The sequence below is a fragment of the Giraffa tippelskirchi genome, chromosome 1, assembly GCF_054371585.1.
Source record: "Giraffa tippelskirchi isolate mGirTip1 chromosome 1, T2T-mGirTip1v1.2.pri, whole genome shotgun sequence".
NCBI classification, from domain to species: domain Eukaryota; kingdom Metazoa; phylum Chordata; class Mammalia; order Artiodactyla; family Giraffidae; genus Giraffa; species Giraffa tippelskirchi.
The window spans coordinates 59,464,990-59,488,052 of NC_137275.1; the positions used below are offsets into that span (position 1 = coordinate 59,464,990).

General features: G+C 37.5%; 1 long non-coding RNA gene across 1 annotated transcript in view; it reads left to right on the forward strand.

The window, feature by feature from the left end:
• LOC145521151 (uncharacterized) overlaps positions 1–23,063 on the forward strand; it is a 229,621-nt gene that overhangs the window by 124,990 nt on the left and 81,568 nt on the right. Inside the window, exons 2-3 of the long non-coding RNA XR_014065183.1 lie at positions 10,042–10,121; positions 11,488–11,574. This is a non-coding gene — a long non-coding RNA (uncharacterized LOC145521151). The remainder of the gene's footprint in view (positions 1–10,041; positions 10,122–11,487; positions 11,575–23,063) is intronic.

A 23,063-nucleotide genomic window follows, 5' to 3' on the forward strand; every position in this document is an offset into this window, starting at 1 on the left:
TCACCTCTTTCAGCTGTGCTGGGATGCATCATGATCATTTGAAGTGGGTCAGGCACTGCTGATATGGAGGGATAGTGAACTTCAAGAGACTTTCCAACTTTAAAATTATAGAATTCCCTAGTACTCTGAATGCATGACCCTCTCTCCTTCACTTGCTCTGGTCTGAACATGCTTTCTCTTTGCCCAACTGAAGTCTGCAATCATAATCATATGGGTAGTCACAACCAGTGTATCCCCAGAGAATCTGGCCATCACAAGAACAGCTGCCCTACTGACTATGCACAGAAGCTGGGCAAAGCTTAAACAGTTCTGCTTGGATTATTTAATTAATTTCTTTATTTACTTTTGTTGGCTCAGATGCCTCATGAGTCAAGTCTGTGAGACAAATCCCGATGGACAGAAGTAGATCGGGATTACTTTTTTCACCTAATAGAATAATCCTGGCTCTGCTTGTCTTCTTTACTGTAGCTAGGATAGTAGAAAGACAGCTAAGCTAAAGTAGTGCTTATCTAACAGTTACTAGGGGAGGCTTTCCCAGTGTGATGAAAATAAAGTATATTTTGCTATATAAAAGTAAAGAGTGTGGATTCAGGCTATATGAATGTGAATACCAGCTCCATCTCATCTAATTACATAATGTTGGTCAATTTAGACTATCTAAAACTCAGTTTTCTCATCTAAAAATGGGAAGTAATTGTAGCAGCTGCCTTATGGAGTTATGAAGAGCCACAAAGGGTGAATTCTTGATAAACATGCTTAACACAATGTTTGATGCAGAACACATATTCAACTAATGCTGCCTTTTATCATTGTGAGTCATCTGATGCAGTTATTTCTTCCCTGGATGCTTAAGTTGGGGACATGTTGTATGTGGTAGTGAATGCCAGAGGGCATGCCTCAAGAAATTCTGCATCAGTATAGGTCCAAGAAGCTACCTAGGATTCAATGGCCTTATTTTACTGTAACACACATGATGAGGAATCTGTTTCTTCCAATAGATTACAAAAATTCTTGAAAATATAAGGATCTAGCAGGTACATTTTTGCTTCATGTAGTAGAGTTCTACTGGTGCTGCAAAATTGCAACACTTTCCTATATAATTGAAAGTAATTGTGGTTAAATAATGTAAATGATATACACTGTTAAGAAAAATAAACCAGTGAGAAGTGTCACCATTGTAGGCTCTAATAGCCTTTGAACAAAAATATTTCCACAGATTTTTGAAAAACAGATTTTTGAACCAGAATAAAGCACTTGGTAAACATGAAGTGGTAGATAAATGCTGGAAATATGCAATATTTACAGAGGCATGTTTTGAGTAGTCTTCAATTTATCGACAATACACCTCATTATGCATTTATAACTTAATGGTGCTTTCATTAAACACTCTGCTTCTTTGAAAAATGACAAAATTACAAGGTTAAACTCCCATTGTGGAGTAGATCTGGTGATGTGTGCTAAATTAACTATTTTTTAAATCAGTACTCTAAAGAAGAAAGAAATAGAGAATGTCCTGCCTGGTTTTCAATTAGTGTATTTTGCTCCTTGCCATTTGTTCCCAATTGTCTGTTTTGACTAAACCCTGCATTTTCCCTTGCTGAACCTTTTTTTTTTTTTCTCTTAATGCTGTTCTAAATTAACCTCTTCTCCTGTGTTGTTCACAATATAGCAAGCATTTTATTATTGGGCAAATAATTTCATTTATGAAAACTGAAGTTACTCACAGCTGGTCTAAACAAAATCACATATGATTGTGCAATGGAAATACATTTTATTTGCTGTAGCATTTTCATTAGGTTGAACACTGAATCAAATTGAAATCAAAGAATAAAACCTGCCTCATATAAGCAAAGATCATTTTTATGGTGGTGAATAATACCCCTTTCCCTGTCATTTTTTCTGGCTAATATAAAATCATATACTATTATATAAAAATGCAAACCTTGTTAACAGTAATGACTTTCTTAGCTTGAGATCCACCAACATTTACTTCGTTTTCCCTCGCTATAATTTTGACATATTCCTGTCATTTGGTAGGATAAGATCTGAATGGAAAAGTCTCAGAAATTGGCATCATATTTTGTGTTTTACATTCTTCTTGACATAATGAACGTTTTCCCCTCTTTTGCTGAAATCAGCAGTGGAAAAGATCAAATACAGCAGTCTTTTAACAGTTTAAAATTGCCCCTGTCATTATCTTGTCAGTTTCATGAGACCTTGAGTATACAGGGCTATGGAAATCTTTCAAGACAAATTTGCCAGAAGCAATGGAGAAGACTGTTTATAAAACCTAAGAATTTGAATCATTAGGAAAGGCCTGGATAACGCAAGTGTTATTCAATGATGGCTGGAACTCAGAGTGACACCATTTTACAAGCATGGCCATTCAAGAACAGTTTGGTTATTTTATTGCATTTTATTTTCATCATCTTCAACTTTTCTCTGTATATCAAACTATATGTTTAAGAATCCACTCTTAAAATGTTTATCTGTGTTAAAACCTGTATTAACTTTCCTTTTCAGTCCATTTCATTTATTACTTTTGTTGAACTTGTGGGAAAAGGAGATTTTGAAATAGAGTGAGGATGAGTTCTGGATATTCAATTTGATAACATTACTTGTTGTGTGATCTTCAGAAACTTCTTTATCCTCCCTAAACCTTATTTCCTCTCTCTAGCTGGCATGCGCTACATACTCAGTAAATGGTAGCATTTCCAGTCTCGAAGTCAGAGCTCAGTGTTGATTCCTCTGCTTTTGAAAATGTACTATATATAATTCCCCCCAATTAATTTAGGCTCACAATGCAGCTGTCACTTCTTTAGTAATAACTCCACATGTTGATTTTTGTATCTTAACTAATCCTTTACTTCTCTGTTTCTAAATTTAGAAAAAGAAATTTACACTTGACTGTCTGAGTGCTATCTCAGAATCTAAATACCAATATTTGATATTTTATTCTTAAATCAATATGCTTTTTAATTTCCACATTTATGTCAATAATACTATAACTTTTTTCCTTAAGCAGTATCCTTAGGAGCAGGAGCTCACATTTAATTATTTTCTTCATTTCCTTTATTCACCTAGTCATTCAGGACAATCCATTTTTCTTCCACAGTATCTTTTGGATGATTATTTACATCCAATCCTTCCATCTTGATCTGGGTTCCTATTACTATAACTGTCATCCAGAGAAATTTTTTTTTTTAATATATTTATCCCACTGAATTTGTGGTATATTCAAACTCTAGGTCAGTTTTGCCAGTTCACCACTTTCATTGATTACTATGCTGATATTACTTTCTGAGGACAAACATTTCATAATATCTTAATGTATTGACTCAGAAAATTTCTTTTTTTTTATTTAATAAATTTATTTATTTTAGTTGGGGGCTAATTACTTTACAATATTGTAGTAGTTTTTGCCATACATTGACATGAATCAGCCATGGGTTTACATGTGTTCCCCATCCTGAACCCCCCTCCCACCTCCCTCCCCATCCCATCCCTCTGGGTCATCCCATTGCCCCAGCCCTGAGCCCTTGTCTCATGCATCGAACCTGGAATGGTGTTCTGTTTCACATATGATAACATACATGTTTCAATGCTATTCTCCCAGAACATCCCACCCTCACCTTCTCCCTCAGAGTCCATAAAATTGTTCCATGCATCTGTGTCTCTTATTCTGTCTCGCATATAGGGTTATCGTTACCATCTTTCAAATTCCATATATATGCATTAGTACACTGTATTGATGTTTTTCTTTCTGGCTTATTTCACTCTGTATAATGGGCTCCAGTTTCATCCATCTCAATAGAACTGATTCAAATGCATTTTTTTTAATGGCTGAGTAATCTTGCATTCAATGGAATAAGTTTAAATTGTGGTGGTAGAAACGAAAATGACTTTTTGCTCATATTCCATTTTGTCCAGCTCATTCAATGAGTTTGGTATCCTTGTTAAGTGTCTTTAAGTGGATAATATATTGAAAGCTCTCTGGCTTTTTTTATTTTTGTGTGTCTTTTTGGAAAAGAACATAAATATACTTACTTAGCATATCCCGTTAAAGAGTGGAGATTCAGTGATTACATATAACTAGAACACCTTTTTCCCAATTGTGTAACCAAATCTCTTTTCAAATTACTTTATATTTTTAAAATCTTCATGTGTATTTTTCATATATAATTTTTATTCTAAGAAACTATAAGATATGTTATGGTATGCTTTAAGTTCCTTTGCCAAAAATCTATCAATTTTTTACTGATCAAATGCTTTATATCTCTGAAAACCTAGTTCAAATACAACCTCCTCCTCAGGAAACTTTCCTCACACATTTCTTTTTACATTTTTCTGAAAAGTTAAAAAAGAAATTCTGTGTTTGGTGATATAGAGATAGCAACTTAACTTCTTTGAGTTGAAACTTCTTTAGCTTTAAAAAAAATTGGGGAGGATTGTTCAGAATTTTAAAAGAATAATATATGTAATATATTTTTCATTAGATCTTCATGTGTCATATGTATTTAAAGAGAACAGTAGCAGTTATTACTAACAGTGTTGTATCATCTTTGCGTTGTTGGATTAGATTTACCTGAAATTAAAAAAAAAAAGAATGTGTTTCCTTTAGTGGTGAGTTCCCTTGTATTAGAATTATCCAGACAGATACTAGAAAACCATAAATTATGAAGCTAAAGAAGAATACATCCTTGAATTTTCTAAAGTAATAGGTAAATTCAAAAACTCTGTATATGTATGTGACTTTCTCTCATTAAGGTACATTGGGGATAAAGGTCAATATATTTTTTATTCAAAAGTATGGTGTCTTAGTTCATTCAGGCTGTTATAACAAAATACCATAGACTGGGTGGCTTATAAGCAATGGAAATTTATTTCTCACCTTTCCAGAGCTGGAAATCCAAGATCAAAGCACTGGCAGACTTAGTAACTGGTGAAACCTCCCTCCTGGTTCATAGGTAACTGTCCTTCTGTACGATCATTACATGATGGAAGGGGCAGGAGAGCTCTTTGTGGTCTCTTATAAGAGCACTAATCACATTCATGAGGGCTCTCCTTGTATAACCTAATCACTACCCAGAGACATCATGTCCTAATATCATACTGGGAGTGAGGATTTTAGCATCTGAATTTTGGAGGGAGTGGGGTCATAAATATTCAGTCTATAACGTGGGGTAGTCTGCAAATAGTACTTATATATATTACTTTATTTTACTATCTTCTAAATATATTCTGAAAATCTTGGAAAACGATTTTTTTTAAAACTCAGAATAGAAGCTTTTTAGAAAACAACTGTTAAACTGTTACCATACTGCAAATATGAGCATGAGAGAGGCCTTAATAATTTTTAAATTAAAGAATGTGTTATAATTTTTAGATATTGATTGATATTTATAAATTCTCTTTCCATAACAATTTAATGTGTAATAGAAATACATTTTCATAAACTAAATTATAATATTGAAATATCATGATACAAATTATATATTTATGTAACATTACAATTAATAATGTGTTTTACCCAGGTAACCATTATAAAAATTCAACCAGAGATATCGATTCCTTTCTTATCAAGAACACACAAGTAACAATGTGGATAGAATTCAAATCCTTTACTTCTGATTGCAAGTCTATCATATCTGTACTGCTCTAGGTAGAATATCACAGTTGCCTTCATGATGCTGCATTATATATGATGCAGCTAAGTCCTAATTATGCACTAAGAGTCTCTGAGTATAAACTTCTGTTTCTTATTCTTGGATCCTCAGGCTTCCTGGAAAGGTCTGTGAATCCCCAAAAGGTTTCCCTTGAAATTTTCTCTGTGTGATCAACTTTGTGCCATTGTCAGACTTCTTAGCATACTTGAGCCTCTCCTGGTGGATAAGAAAATGGCCCCTCAAAGGTCCATGCCATGTAGAACCACCCAATATGGACGGGTCATGGTGGAGAGTTCTGACAAAATGTGGTCCACTGGAGAAGGGAATGGAAAACCACCTCAATCTTCTACCCTTGAGAACCCCATGAACAGTATGAAAAGACAAAAAGATATGAAATTGAAAGATAAATTTCCCAGGTCGGTAGGTGACCAATATGCTACTGGAGAAGAGTGGAGAAATAACTCCAGAAGGAATGGAGTTGGAGCCAAAGCAAAAACAATACCCAGTCGTGGATCTGACTGATAATGGAAGTCAAGTCCAATGCAGTAAAGAGCAGTATTGCATAGAAAACTGGAATGTTAGGTCCATGAATCAAAGAAAATTCAGTTCAGTTCAGTTGCTCAGTCATTCCCAACTCCTTGCAACCCCATGGAGTGCAGCACACCAGCCTTCCCTGTCCATCACCAACTCCCAGAGCCTACTCAAACTCATGTACATCGAGTCAGTGATGCCATCCAACCATCTCATCCTCTGTCGTCCCCTTCTCCTCCTGTCTTCAATCTTTCCCAGGATCAGGGTCTTTTCCAATGAGCCAGTTCTTTGCATCAGGTAGCCAAAGTATTGGCATTTCAGCTTCAGCATCAATCCTTCTAATGAATATTCAGGACTGATTTCCTTTAGGACTGACTGGTTTGATCTCCTTGCAGTCCAAGGGATTCAAGAGTCTTCTCCAACACCACAGTTCAAAAGCATCAGTTATTTGGTGCTCAGCTTTCTTTATAGTAAAACTGTCACATCCATATGTGACTACTGGAAAAACCATAGCTTTGACTAGGCAGGCCTTTGTCAGCAAAGTAATGTCTCTGCTTTTTAATATTCTGTCTAGGTTTGCCATAGCTTTCCTTCCAAGGAACAAGTGTCTTTTAATCTCATGGCTGCAGTCACCATCTGCAGTGGTTTTGAAGCCCCCAAAATAAAGTCTCACTGTTTCCATTGTTTCCCCATCTATTTGCCATGAAGTGATGGGACCGGATGTCACTATCGTAGTTTTCTGAATGTTGAGTTTTAAACCAACTTTTTCTCTTTCCTTTTTCACTATCATCAAGAGGCTCTCTAGTTCTTCTTCGCTTTCTGCCATAAAGGTGGTGTCATTTGCATATCTGAGATTATTGATATTTCTCCCTGCAATCGTGATTCCAGTCTGTGCTTCATCCAGCCCGGCATTTGTCATGAGGTGCTCTGCATATGAGTTAAATAAGCAGGGTGACAATATACAGCCTTGACATACTCCTTTCCTGGTTTGGAACCAGTGTGTTGTTCCATGTCCGGTTCTAACTGTTGCTTCTTGACATGCATACAGATTTCTCAGGAGGCAGGTGAGGTGGTCTGGTATTTCCATCTCTTTAAGAATTTTCCACAGTTTGTTGTGATCCACACAGTCAAAGGCTTTGATGTAGTCAAAAAAGAAAACGTAGATGTTTTTCGGGAACTCTCTTGCTTTTGTAATGATCCAATGGATGTTGGGAATTTGATCTCTGCTTTCTCTGCCTTTTCTAAATCCAACTAGAACATCTGAAAGTTCACAGTTCACATACTGTTGAAACCTGGCTTGGAGAATTTTGAGTGTTACTTTGCTAGCGTGTGAAATGAGTGCAATTGTGAGGTAGTTTGAACATTCTTTGGCATTGCCTTTCTTTGGGATTGGAATGAAAACTGACTTGTTCCAGTCCTGTGGCCACTTCTGAGTTTTCCAATTTTGCTGGCATATTGAGTTCAGCACCTTAACAGCATCATCTTTTAGGATTGCAAATAGCTCATCTGGAATTCCATCACCTCCACTAGCTTTGTTAGTAGTGATGCTTCCTAAGGCACACTTGACTTTGCATTCCAAGGTGTCTGGCTCAAGGTGAGTGATCACACCATAGCTCCTTGGAAGAAAAGCTATGAGAAATCTCGAAAGTGTATTAAGAAGCAGAGACATTACTTTGCTGACAAAGGTCCATAGTCAAAGCTACAGCTTTTTCAGCTGGCAGAGTTGGACCATAAGGAAAGCTGAATACCAAAGAATTGATGCTTTTGAACTGTGATGTTGTTGATCGACAAGGAAGCCTAGCATGTTGCAGTCCATGGGGTTGTAAAGAGTCAGACACAACTGAGTGACTGAACTGAACTGAACAAAATTATCTGTGTCTATTTCCTAATCTCCAGAACCTGAGAAGATGGCATACATGGCAAATGTGAATAAGTTATGGATGTTGAGATGGAAAGATTATTCTGGATTATCCAGGGTAAGTCCAGTGGGTCTTTTTAAAAGCAGAGGGTCAGCGTAAGAAGAAGGAAATATGGCTACTGAAACAGTGGTCAGGACTGGTACCAGAAAAAAGAAAGGGCAAAAAAATAAACCTCTTCACGAGTCTCCAAACTGCCAGTGATTTGACCTTAGCCTAGAGAGACTAATTTTGGACATCTGACTTATTGAACTATAATCTGTGTTCTTTTAGCCACTGTATGGTTGTGGTAATTAGTCATAGCAGTTGTAGGAAGCTAACACATTGGTTAAACTTTATATAACAATTTGTGTTTGTGTGGATTTATCTGAGAAATGAACTCAAAGACTTCAATTTCAGTCTGAAAATAGCCTTTTGTTCAAACTGATTAAGGAATATATCTAGAACTATAAAGTGTCTGAGGTTTTTACCCTACTTCTTAAGCTAAAATTTTTCTGAGAGACAGTGTAAGGCCTCTGGATCAGAGACAAAGGAATTTATTACCCACAGCATAGCAGGCAACACAGGTATCAGCACATTTGCATTGTTTTCCCTTGTCTGCAAGTCCCAGTGGGCCCAGATGGACGCTATTCATAACAGTGAGTTTGCATCACAAATGAGGAACTCCTGTTAAAAGCCTCACTTTCTGAAAGAAACAGCAAACATTGTAGCTAGTTGCAGCAAACCAGTTCCCTACCCACTGGGAGCAAGTCATTTTATGGTAGTCATGCTGTTGTTCCCTTGGTTTAATTACTGGCCCTTGTGACTAGCTATAGGAACTATTAGGTAACAGGAGAAAGGATGTCCTAAGGGACTGTATTGTTCACATAATTTTTTTTCTTTTAAGTAATGTTTTACTGTAAAGCTTAACATATGATTTCTCCCTTTTAATTTTTATGCCCACATATATATTAGATGGAATAAATGCATATTGAGAAGTATTTTAATAGTGACCATGTTCTCAATCGGGGCTTCCCAAGTGGCACTAGTGATAAAGAACCTGTCTGCCATGAGACATAAGATACCCCATTTGGATCCCTGGGTCAGGAAGATCCCCTGGAGGAGAGCATGGATCCCCACTCCAGATTTCTTGCCTGGAGAATCCCATGGACAGAGGGTGGAGCATGGCGGGCTACAGTCCATAGGGTTGCAAAGAGTTGGACATGACTGAAGCAACTTAGCATGCATGCACATATTCTTAATTATGTATCATTTCCAGCAAGATAATATTCCATCTGGATTCTTATTTACTGAAATCTGTGATTTCAGTAAACACATTCAAATACATATAAATTTGTTCCATGCTTATCAGTGATGTTTTGAATATCTTCACTCATATCGATATGTCCATCTGTTCAGGAAGCCCTGTGCCTGCTCACAAGAGTAGTTTTCTGCAGTGCTGCAGGTATTAAAATCAAGAGACTTGAGGGGCAATCTACTGAAGGCTATATATGATAGCTATGATATCACATTCTCTAGGAATCATGGCTTTTCCTCTAACAAAATTACCATTTTTACAACTGAATACATGTATTTACTCTTGTAAGGCAAAACAACATAAAGAGAAAAATATGTAATTTTAGGGAAATTTTATTGCAAAATGCATGTCCAACTTTTACTAAAATAGATTATAATTGTTGTTAAGTGTTTTCAAATTTAGGACAAATGAAAGACAAGTGAAATTTTAAAAAAGGGAAAAAGACTATTGATAAGCTAGTTTCACTCAAACTCTGGTATGAGTTACAATACTCCAAGATAAATGTATTCAAAATTTTAAAAGTTGCACCCCTTATTTGAAATGATGATTCAGCAGATATCAATGATTATTATTACATTTTTAGTCAAGTTTTCCAGAGTTTAAAGTTCTCTGAGTCACCTCTTTGTTTCAGAGAACTTGATGTGTTTTCCTGAACGTTGTGTCACCATAGACTGGGACTTGACAACCACTGGGAATACGTGAAAGCAAAATGTAAGCTAATTGAGATGGGCAAGTTACTCCAGAATTTGTTGAGTCAAGAAATGTGTATTTTCTATAGATTTAGAGATAAGACCATAAGAGAGAAAGCTAGAATAGGATTGTTTACCGTCCCGTACAAAAGTCCATGAGAGAAGTGGAGAAACTCCAGCATCAAGAGACTGGTAGTGAATGCTGAATTATTGAGAACTAAAAAAACACCCAAGAGAGAAATGCATGTGCCCTAAGTAAGAATAAGAGATGTCCAGTGTTGGGAATTTCTGAAAAACTCTGAGAAAGAAACTGTTTTAACAACTACCAGTCATGTGGTCTACACCTTTCTGTGCAGTGGTGTGCCTTGTGACCTCACTTCTCTGACACATTTAAAAAGAACTGCTGGTTTTTTCAGTTTGTTCGGCTTTTTACATTTTGTTAGGCTAGAATGATGATTTCTAAACTTGTTACACACTGGACCAAAACCTGAAGTTTGCATATATATTTTATAATTTTCAATTGTAATGTCGTATAGTCAATTGAATGTTTTGGCTCTTGAATTCCAACAGAAGATTTCTGATACATGATATAAATTTAGGGATGTCCAGTACGTAAAAGTGGCACTACTGATAAAGAATCTGCCTGCCAGTGCAGGAAACATAAGAGATATGGGTTCATTCCCTGGGTCGGGAAGATCCCCTGGAGAAGGAAATGGTAACTCACTCCAGTAATCTTGCCTAGAGAGTCCCATGGACAGAGGAGCCTGGCAGGCTACAGTCCACAGGGTTGCAGAGTTGGACATGACTGAAGTGACTTAGCACAGCACATAAATGCTAACCCTTATATTAGATGGCAGATTTCTTGATTTCTAATTTATAATTGGGTCAGCACTTTATTTGAAATTTTTTCTTATTGACTACCATATCATAGGGTAGGGTTATTGGCATATTCTTCAGAATGAATGACAAGGAGTAGATTCCAGTTAGAGGCAAAAATTATGTTGGCATTTGAGTCATGGAAGGTAGAAAGATACAAAAGAGAAGGAATTATATTGACAGGTGGTGATGTACTCTTATGCAGTAGCTCCAAAACAGGGCTAGTTCTCAGAAGTCTGTTAATACCCAAGGTAGGAGCCAGATTTGGTTAAGGTTACTGTGAGCTGCCCAATGTCACCCATTAATGCTCCTGACTAAAGAGCCAGCGCTAGATGTCAGATATGCTTAATTATATTCCTTGACTGCATTAAGAGGCAGCAGGTCAATACCTGAATAGGATTTAGCAAAAACCAATGACAATGTGCATATATAATGTTGTACTGTGAAATTCATATACATCCTTGAATATAAAAAGGCACATTTACATCTGTCCTCTCTCTTGGTTCTGACAGAATCTGTATCTAATTAGTATCCACATTTAGCAGAAGAAGAACTTGAGGCTAAGTGTGGTTAGAGACTTCCCCAGTGTCAAGTAAAATGTAAGTAGTGGAGGTAGAACTAGTCATCTCACTCAAAAATCTCATGTTCTTTCTGCTTCTTGCTGGGCTGAAATAGAACACATGAATTTATTCTTGACACACCAGCTTATTTGTCACAAATATTATAATTTGGATTAAGAAACCCATGATTGAAGGAAAGTATAAATTCAGATGGAAGAGCCAAAAAACACCTTTTTTTGGACTCACAGTAATGTGTTTTCTCATAAAGAGGTACACATATGCAGTGGTATTGTAATCACAATACCCGGTGGAATTCACACACTCATTAAACTCCTCAAGCAGAGAGCAATATAAACTAACACAGTGGAAATAAGGTCAGTGAACATAATGAGTGAAACACCTTACAAAGGGAAATTGGTGTGTAGCCTTGAAATCCTTGTTTTCTACAGTTTGAGAAAATGTGACTAGTGCTCGTTTAAATTACTGCCATGTAGCTGTGGTCATGCCATTTGGAATTAGAGAGATACACAACTGGATGAGTTACTAGGAGTCACAGCTGTGTCAAGAGTTTGTTCAATGTTGCCCATTGCTCAATTGCTAGCAGTTTTCTTTAGAGCTAGGACTTGAATATGGTGAACCCTGTGTCTAAGAATTATAAACAGATGGACATTATGTGGTAAAGGGTAGGTATAACACAATAGGAAAAGTACTTGAGATATGTAAAGTGTTGTATCATTGAAAGTCATTTTTAGCTTTATTTTAAGCTTTTTTTTTTGGCGAGGGGGGCACACCACATGGCATACAGGATCTTTGTTCCAATAGGAATCGATCGTTTGTCCCCTGCAGTGAAAACAGGGACTCTTAACCACTGGACCACCAGGGGAGTCCTGTGAAAGTCATTTTTATTCATTGATATTTTTACTCTTCCACAAATTTTCTTAGAGACAGCTATTAGAAGTCAAAGACTCTGTGCATGGGTGCATGCTCAGTTTCTAAGCCGTGTCTGACTCTTTGCAACCCGATGGACTCTAGCCCATGAGGCTCCTCTGTCCATGGGATTCTCCAGGTAAGAATACTGGAGTGGGTTACCATTTCCTACTCCCCGGGGGTCTTCCTGACCCAAGGTTTGAACCCCTGTCTCCTACATGGCAGGCAGATTCTTTACCACTGAGCCACCAGGGAAGCCCCAGAGACTCTGATATCTCTGAAAAAAGAAAATGCATGAAATGCGGTGCCTGCTTTCAAAGGGTCTATTGGGTGAAACAGAAAAATTGTATAAGAGTTTGATAAATACTTTGAGAGTGATATTAAAAATATTTTGCAATCACATACAGACCTCTCCTAAGGGAGATGGGTGTCTTTCCTAAAGAGACACCATTTGAAATGAAGGGAGGAAAATGATAGGACTTGGAAGGACTGGAAGAAAGGGAAATGGGATAAAGGTGAGCAATAGCAAAAGGGTGTATTTTTGTGCACTCAGTCGCTCAGTAGAGTTATGAAATACCATCATGTGTGCAAAGAGGAATGGCATTACTCTGATTGTGATATGGGCTGTGGGACTGTTGATGAATATGAAGAAGTATGTAGCAAACAGACTGCAAAATTTGTGCTTTCTCTCATAAGCAAGGGAAGCTTACCTAGGTCTACCAGCTGGGGAACTTTGTAATAGTATTTGTTCTTCTCTGATAACTGGAGGAAATAAGGAACATATAAGGGGTAAGGAAGATTAGTGGCAATGTGGTTACTTTTTAAAATCAAGCTATATGAATTTTCTTATTGGAAGTACTCTAACATAAACTCCCCAAATAGGTTGTTTATACCTTCTTCAATAATACCTAATACAGCAAACAATATGGGCTTCCTAGGTGGCACTAGTGGTAAAGAGCCCACCTGTCAGTGCAGGGGACACAAAGGTCACTGATTCAGTCCTTATGTTGGGAATGTTGGGAAGATCCCCTGGGAGAGGACATGGCAACCTATTACAGTATTCTTGCCTGGAGAATCCCATAGACAGAGGAGCCTGATGGGCTACAGTCCATAGAGTCACAAAGAGTTGGATGCAACTGAAGCGACTTAGCATTCACACAAAGCAAATGATGTAGCTTAGTAGCAATGGAAAAACAGATGGTTTTTCTTGAGACTCAGGTGTCTTATCTACAAATGAGAACTTTAGATATTCTCTATGAGTTTGTATGTTTTAATATTTTATAAGGTACTGTTACCTAGGGGTGCATCACACATGATCACAAATTGGTACATGGGTTCATTTGTGATATTGTGAGTAGTGTCCTGGAAAAATCAAATTCTGATGGGGGCATGCACTTGGGGTTTTCTTTCCAGGTGGTGAAATGGTAAAGAATCCACTTTCCAGTGTAGGAGACGCAGGAAATGTGGGTTCAATCCCTGGGTTAGGAATATCTCATTGAGGAGGAAAAGGCAACCCACTCCATCCAGTATTCTTGCTGGAAAAATCCCATGCCCAGAGGAGTCTGGTGAGCTGCACTCCATGGGGTCACAAAGAGTTGTGCTGAGTGAGCACACCTGTATGTGAGTTGGGTACGATGGAGGAAGCTAACACTTTCTTACCCTGTCTTGAACATCATGAAGGAAACAAATAGAGAATGAAATACAACTTCTTTTTTGGGAAACTCATATCTTAATAAAAAGAAATTAAACTACTTGTTTTCAGTCAAATACTAGGATGTACTTTCAAGCTAGTTTTCCTTGATGGTGATTTCTGGTGGCATTTTCCAGTCACATTTACATTTGACATAGTATAGTAGAAAAGAATTTTGGATTAGAATGTAGGAGTTTAGATTCTAGACATTTTTTGTCTCCAAGCAGGAGTCTGTTTTAGATTTTTAATCATTGTATTTCATTACTCTGTGCCTCAATTTGTTCATTGGTGATACAGAAATGATATCTATAAGACATAAATAAAACATGAATAGTGAATATTTTTGTGACTATATATTGAGAAAAGGTATTTATATATGTATTGCTAAGTCGCTTCAGTCGTGTATGACTCTGTGTGACCCCATAAACGGCAGCCCACCAGGCTCCACCGTCCCTGGGATTCTCCAGGCAAGAACACTGGAGTGGGTTGCCATTTCCTTCTCCAATGCATGAAAGGGAAAAGTGAAAGTGAAGCCGCTCAGTCATGTCCGACTCTTAGCGACCCCATGGACTGTAGCCTACCAGGCTTCTCCGTCCATGGGATTTTCCAGGCAAGAGTACTGGAGTGGGGTGCCATTGCCTTCTCCGGCAATGGCACTTTATATATGTATAAAGTGCTTTTTATTATTGGTAAAATTGTTATTCCCCCCCCCATACTTTTTCCCTGGGGAATTTCAAAGCATAATGGAATTTTAGGAAGTTACATTACAAAGAAATACAATAGACATCATCAGTTCTCACAAAGATTTCCAGTGCTTCTCATCTTGCTTCCACATGCCTCTTTGAATAAAAATGGCTGTGTGACAAGCTGTGACCAAAGAAATGTATGGGAAAGAGTCACATATCACTTCCATCTTTTAAAGGAAACCAAAGCTGGACAATTGTAGAAGTGGTAAAAAGAGATCTTATTCAAGCTCTATTACAACGGAGGGAAAAAAAGACCTCAGAATGTAAATAGGCTCAGTTTCAAGTTCAACAGGAAAAAATGGGGATTTAGAGTTAAGGAGCAGGGCTGGTGGTGGTGGAAGGTCAGTGGATAGAAAATTACTAAGAAGATAGACAAATTCTTGCCAAACTGACCTAAAAGAAGTTTCACGGAAGTCAAAAAAAGGTGATCAAGTATTACCTGGGGAAATTAGACTGTTTGTTCTACTACAACAAAATGTCATAGGATGAGTCGCTTATTATTATGTTCAGTCACTCAGTCGTGTCTGACTCTTTGCAACATCATGGACTGCAGCATGCCAGTCTTCCCTGTCCTCCACCATCTTCCTGAGCTTGTTCAAACTCATGTCCACTGAGTCGATGATGCCATCTGACCATCTCACCCTCTGTCGTCCCCTTCTCCTCCTGCCTTCAATCTTTCCCAACATCAGGGTCTTTTCTAATGAGACAGCTCTTCACATCACCTGGCCAAAGTATTGGAGCTTGAGCTTCAGCATCAGTCCTTCCAATGAATATTCAGGATTGATTTCCTCTAGGATTGACTAGATGGATCTCCTGGCAGTCCAAGAGACTTTCAATAGTCTTCTCCAAAACCACAATTCAAAAGCATCAATTCTTTGGCGCTCAGCCTTCTTTATGGTCCAGACTCTCACATCCAGACTTGACTACTGGAAAAACCATAGCTTTGACTATATAGACCTTAGTTGTCAAAATCATGTTTTGCTTTTTAATATGTTATCTATTTGGTCATAGCTTTACTTCCAAGAAGAAACCATTCTTTAATTTCATGGCTACAGACACCACCTGCAGTGATTTTGGAGCCCAAGAAAATAAAGTCTGTCACTGTTTCCATTGTTTCCTCATCTCTTTGCCATGAAGTGATGGCACTGATGCCATGATCTTTTTTTTTTTTTTTTTAATGTTGAGTTTTAAACCAGCTATTTTACTCTCCTCTTTCACTTTCATCAAGAGGCTCTTTAGTTCCTCTTCACGTTCTGCCATAAGTGTGGTGTCATCTGCATATCTGAGGTTATTGATATTTCTTCTAGAAGTCTTGATTCCAGTTTGTGCTTCATACAGCCTGGCATTTCACATGATGTACTCTGCATATAAGTTAAATAAGAAGGGTGACAATATAAAACCTTGATGTACTGCTTTCCCAAATTGGAACCAGTCCATTGTTCCATATCCATTTCTAACTCTTGTTTCCTGACCTGCATACAAATTTCTCAGGAGACAGGTAAGGTGGTCTGGTATTCACATCTCTTTAAGAACTTTCCACAGTTTGTTGTGATCCACACAAAGGCAATAGCATAGTTACTGAAGCAGAAGTAGATGTTTTTCTGGAACCCTCTTGCTTTTTCTATGATCCAGCAAATGTTGACAATTTGATCTCTGGTTCCTCTGCCTTTTCTAAATCCAGCTTGCATATCTGAAAATTCTCAGTTTACACACTGTTGAAGTTTAGCTTGGAGAATTTTGAGCATTACTTTGCTAGCATGTGAAATGAGTACAATTGTGCAGTAGTTTGAACATTCTTTGACATTTCTTTCTTTGGGATTGGAATGAAAACTGACTTTTCCAGTCCTGTGGCCACTGCTGAGTTTTCCAATTTTGCTGGCATATTGAATTCAACAGCTTAACAGCATCAACTATTAGGATTTCAAATAGCTCATCTGAAATTCCATCACCTCCACTAGCTTTGTTAGTAGTGATGCTTCCTTCCTAAGGCCCACTTGACTTTGCATTCCATGATACCTGTCTCTAGGTGAGTTGATCACACCATTGTGGTTATCTGGGTCATGAATATCTTTTTTGTATAGTTCTTATGTGTATTCTTGCCACCTCTTTTTAATATCTTGTGCTTCTGTTAGGTCCGTACCATTTCTGTCCTTTATTGTGAGTAGCTTATGAACAAAAGCAATTTATTTCTCACAGTTCTGAAGGCTTTTTGCTCCTAGATCATGGAGTCCGCAGATTTAGCATCTGGCAGCTCCTGCTCTCTGTTTCATAGAAGGCTCTCTCTTGCTGTAATTTCATCATGGTGGGAAGAGCAAGAGATTTCTCTGAAGTCTGAGCACTAACCCCATTTCTAAGCGCTTCACCATCATGACCTACTCACCTCCCAAAGATTCCACCTCCTAATACTGTCCCTTTGAAGCCAATTAGGAGCCAGCAGATTCCAACATAGAAATTTTAAGGGGACATAAATATTCAGTCTATAGTAGTGAAGGATGAAGAATTTGATCAGTTATTGAGGGTGGAAGATTCTCATTAAACTGACTCAGCTATATTCTTGCTACAACTGAGCTCTTGAGGACAAGGCACAAGGACAGCACCTGTTTAAAAGTGGTCTCAGAGGTATCTTTCTAGAGTTTGGTTGAGCAGACCATCTTTGTCAGTTCCAAATCCTATACTGGCTTATGAACAATCGTCCTGTATTTTCTTGAGCATCCACGAAACCCACATGTTTCTAGATCGTATAGTAACAGCAGCCTTATTCTCAGTCAGTAAATAAGTGCATGAAGGACAGTGGCCATAGAGAGTTGCCTGGATCTTCAGAAGAATATTTTTGAGAGTAAAAAGAAAAAGTGACTGATTTTTATGTTTTTCCCCATTATACCAGTGTAGTCTTGCTGATCGTAGTGATACCAGAACCCTTTGAGATTCTGTTTAGTTTAATCTGACTTTGCAAGTAAGGAGTTGATTTCTTGAAATTTTAAATAACTTGTGTAAGATCACACATCTACCTGGGAATAAATCTATAACCAGAGACACTGTCTATCTACTCTACTGGCTTTTCATTATAAAAGAGATAATACCATTATTAAAGAGGGTAACACCTTCTTTAACACAGATCTTTCATGGTTTCAAGTGAATTTGTTGTTGTTAGAAGGCATGCATTATGTTTTAAAAGGCAGAAAAAATATATGCTATTTAATATGTTTTTAAAATAAATAGAATTTTTTCAACCTCAGTTTTCCAAGAAACCATTTTCCAGGGAAAATATTTCTCTTGTATTTCTAAAAGGCCAAATGAGTATCAAACTTTCTCATTGGTCTCATTCACATAACCAAAATTAAAAACATACAAAAACTAAGTGTGGAATATTTTTTGACAGGCACCAAGTAAGGCAATTAGTGATTCAATATTAAAGCTGGAGAAAACAATATCTTTAACTACAATACATGCTCTGAAAAAGATTGCATTTGTACATCTACAAAAGTAGTAAAAATGTCTTTAATAAAGTTCTTGAATCAATATTTTCATGTATGTTAATGTCAACAAAATACATTATCTTCATTTTGAATAAAATCCAGTATTGTTATCATAAAATCCAATATTGTTATCATAACTTTAATTTTTTTCTTTGCTTTATGAAAACTTCAAGAAAACCAGCACTTTAGCTGGTTTAGAAACTAAGGTAAAATCCTCACAGTTGCAAACTTGAGAGTAAAATTTGCTGAGCTACTATTACCCTTTTCTAATAAACCTTGACAAATGTCTTCCTGCTAATATTAATCAGTAATAATACAGAATTATATACTTACAATGTTGATATATGCATAAGTGGAAGTAAAAAAAAAAAAAAAAAAGCATGCAGTTGTATGACATTTTAACCTACCAGGTTGTAATAAATACATACCCATCTGTGGCTTCTTTGGAAAACAAAAAGGTCAAAAATCCTCTAGGTATTCCTTGAATAATAAAAACTCTGGGTACCTATTTGTTCTAAGATACCAATTATACACTCTTATTATTTTAAATCAATATGTTATAAATAGTTGGAAACTGCTTTTATTAGAATATTTAGTTTCATTTCAGAAGGTGAGTCTAGAAACTTGGGTTCAAATATGATACTTATATAAGCAAAGCATGTGTGCTCTGAGTCACAGCTGGAAGAATACTCTACCAAATCAGTTTATCTAAGTATCTACTTCAGTATTTCTGCCTTGAGAACCCCAAGAACAGCATGAAAAGGCAAAAAGAGGGGACACTGAAAGATGAACTTCCCAGGTTGGTAGGTGCCCAATATGCTACTGGAGATCAGTGGAGAAATAACTCCAGAAAGAATGAAGGGATGGAGCCAAAGCAAAAACAACACCTAGCTGTGGATGGGACAGGTGATAGAAGCAAGGTCAAATGCTGTGAAGAGCATTATTGCATAGGAGCCTGGAATGTTAGGTCCATGAATCAAGGCAAATTGGAAGTGGTCAAACAGGAGATGGCAAGAGTGAACATCAACATTCTAGGAGTCAGCGAACTAAGATGGACTGGAAAGGGTGAATTTAACTCAGATGACCATTATATCTACTACAGTGAGCAGGAATCCCTTAGAAGAAATGGAGTAGCCCTCATAGTCAACAAAAGAGTCTGAAATGCAGTACTTGGATGCAATCTCAAAAATGACAGACTGATCTCTGTTCATTTCCAGGGCAAACCATTCAATATCATGGTAATCTAAGCCTATGCCCTGACCAGTAACGCTGAAGAAGCTGAAGTTGAATGGTTCTATGAAGACCTACAAGACCTTCTAGGACTAACACCCCCAAAATATGTCCTTTTCATTATAGGAGCCTGGAATGCAAAAGACGGACGTCAAGAAACACCTGGAGTTAACAGGCAAATTTGGCATTGGAGTGAAAAATGAAGCAGGGCAAAGGCTAATAGAGTTCTTCCAAGAGAATGCAATGGTCATAGCAAACACCCTCTTCAAAAAACACAAGGGAAGACTCTACACATGAACATCACCAGATGGTCAACACTGAAATCAGACTGATTATATTCTTTGCAGCCAAAGATGGAGAAGCTCTATATACAGTCAGCAAAAACAAGACTGGGAGCTGACTGTGGCTCAAATCATGAACTCCTTATTGCCAAATTCAGACTTAAATTGAAGAAAGTGAAGAAAACTAGACCATTCAGGTTTGACCTAAACCAAATCCCTTATGACTATACAGTGTAAGGGAGAAATAGATTTAAGGGACTACATCTGATAGACAGAGTGCCTGATGAACTATGGACAGAGGTTCACGACATAGCACAGGAGACAGAAATCAAGACCATCCCCAAGAAAAAGAAATGCAAAAAACCAAAGTGGCTGTTTGAGAGGCCTTACAAACAGATGTAAAAAGAAGAGAAGTGAAAAGCAAAGGAGAAAAGGAAAGATATAATCATTTGAATGCAGAGTTCCAAAGAATGGCAAGGAGAGATGAGAAAGCCTTCTTCAGTGATCAATGCAAACAAATAGAAGAAAACAGTAGAATGGGAAAGACTAGAGATCTCTTCAAGAAAATTAGAGATACCAAGGGAACATATCATGCAAAAATGGGCTCAATAAAGGACAGAAATGATATGGACTAACAGAAGCAGAAGATATTAAGAAGAGGTGGCAAGAATACACAAAAGAACTGTACAAAAAAGATCTTCAAGCCCCAATAATCACAATGGTGTGATCACTCACACTCACCTAGAGCCAGACATCCTGGAATGTGAAGTCAAGTGGGCCTTAGGAAGCATCACTACGAACAAAGCTAGTGGAGGTGATGGAATTACAGTTGAGCTATTTCAAATCCTTAAAGATGATGCTGTGAAAGTGCTGCACTCAATATGCCAGCAAATTTGGAAAACTCAGCAGTGGCCATAGGACTGGAAAAGGTCAGTTTTCATTCCAATCCCAAAGAAAGGCAATGCCAAAGAATGCTCAAACTACTGCACAGTTGCACTCATCTCACACACTAGTAAAGTAATGCTCAAAATTCTCCAAGCCAGGCTTCAACAATACGTGAACCGTTAACTTCCAGATGTTCAAGCTGGTTTTAGAAATGTCAGAGGAACCAGAGATCAAATTGCCAGCATCCATTGGATCACTGAAAAAGAAAGAGTTTCAGAAAAACATCTAATTCTGCTTTATTGACTGTGCCAAAGCCTTTGACTGTGTGGATCACAATAAACTGTGGAAAATTCTGAAAGAGATGGGAATACCAGACCACCTGACCTACCTCTTGAGAAACCTGTATGCAGGTCAGGAAGCAACAGTTAGAACCGGACATGGAACAACAGACTGGTTCCAGATAGGAAAAGGAGTACATCAAGGCTGTATATTATCACCCTGCTTATTTAACCACTCTATCCTAAAGAAGATAAGTCCTGGGTGTTTACTGGAAGGACTGATGTTGAAGCTGAAACTCCAATACTTCGGCCACCTCATGAGAAGAGCTGACTCATTTGAAAAGACCCTGATGCTGGGAAAGATTGAGGGCAGGAGGAAAAGGGGATGACAGAGGATGAGATGGTTGGATGGCATCAACGACTCAATGGACATGGGTTTGGGTGGACTCTGGGAGTTGTTGATGGACAGGGTGGCCTGGCGTGCTGCGGTTCATGGGGTCACAAGAGTTGGATATGACTGAGCGACTGAACTGAACTGAACTTCCTTATCCAAATGTCAAAATTGAAGGAAAATATCTTTAAATTGTTTTACCGTGCCAAATTTAAGAGTTTCAGAAAGCTAAAATACCAGAAAGTGAACAAATCTGTTATCTGTCATTTATTATCTACTTACCTTTCTTTCTCTCTGTCATATAAGTATACTTATATTTTCTTTTTTTTTTTAATTGCCCTTTACATTTGACCTATGCTATTATTAGATCTGGTTATCTTTCCGTTTGAAAGTACTATAATAATTAATTCCTATAGAGCTCTTTGCTTTGAGGCTTGAACTCTTAAAAAGGGATGCTATGTAATATGTAATCACATGCAGAATATGTGAGAAATTCGCAGGCCATGGAGGCTAAAGTACGTACTTCATGAAGTATTCTTTCTCAGAAGAGCAACAGTCAGAAATCAACAATGCATGAACTAATAAATCTAAATCCTATTCAAGTGTAATTCTCCCAGAGACCATCACTGAGATTCCTTGTACAAATTTTGCAAGCAATATATTAAGATCAACTAGTTACTAAAGTTGTATGTTTCTTTAACTTGGCAGAATAAATTCCAGAGGTAAAATTTCTGTTGAAAATGTCATCCTGAAGAAGGGGTTATGATGTCTTAAGTGATTTCAGTGTCCCTCTGAATCTGCATCTAATGATACTTCATTTACTTAGCTCTCTGTATAATCAAGCTACATTATAACAGATAGCTAACTTAAACAGAAGAAAAGAGACTGGCACAGTTCTTGGGGAAGGAACAGATCTGGCAGTCAACAGGTTAAGGGAGTGTAAGAAGTAGTGTTTTCCTCTCCTCAGTGTAACTACTACATAGCACCAGGAAAGGCTATTTAGAAACCTAAGTAGGTCACAATAGGCTTTCAGACATTTAGCGGAGGGGAAAGCCTGATTTCCACAACTCAAGCAGTTGGCGAACCCCCTAAAGAGAAGTGGGTCAGTTGATGATGGAGAGTCCTGAATTAGGAGTTCTTTCTCTGGATTCTCATGTCTAATATTCAACACTGTCATTGCCTCAGAGAGGCAGGGAAACATCATTCACTTCATATTTGATACTACCCTTACTTTAATATTTTCATTATTTCTAACTCATGTAGTTATATTGCACATCACACCATAGAAGACACTGACTCTGTCGATAGTGAAAGCAATCATGCTTGATGATTCTGGTAAAGCAAATTATCTACAATAAATAATTCAGTGTAAAGTAAAACATAATGTGTTTAGAATCAGACTTTCCCTTGAATTGAGAATTTTCCACTAGTGGAACTTCAGAAGAGTTTACTTAAAATCTCTGTGCTCCATTTCTACCCCTGGAAAGTAGATATAATAGGAATTGCCTAAGCTTTCCCATGAGAGGCAAATGTGAAAGTGTCTGAGGAAAAATGCTTTGCAAAGTCTCATTATTCTTATTATGTTATCTATTAAATGTAACAGTCAATATACACTAAAAATAAC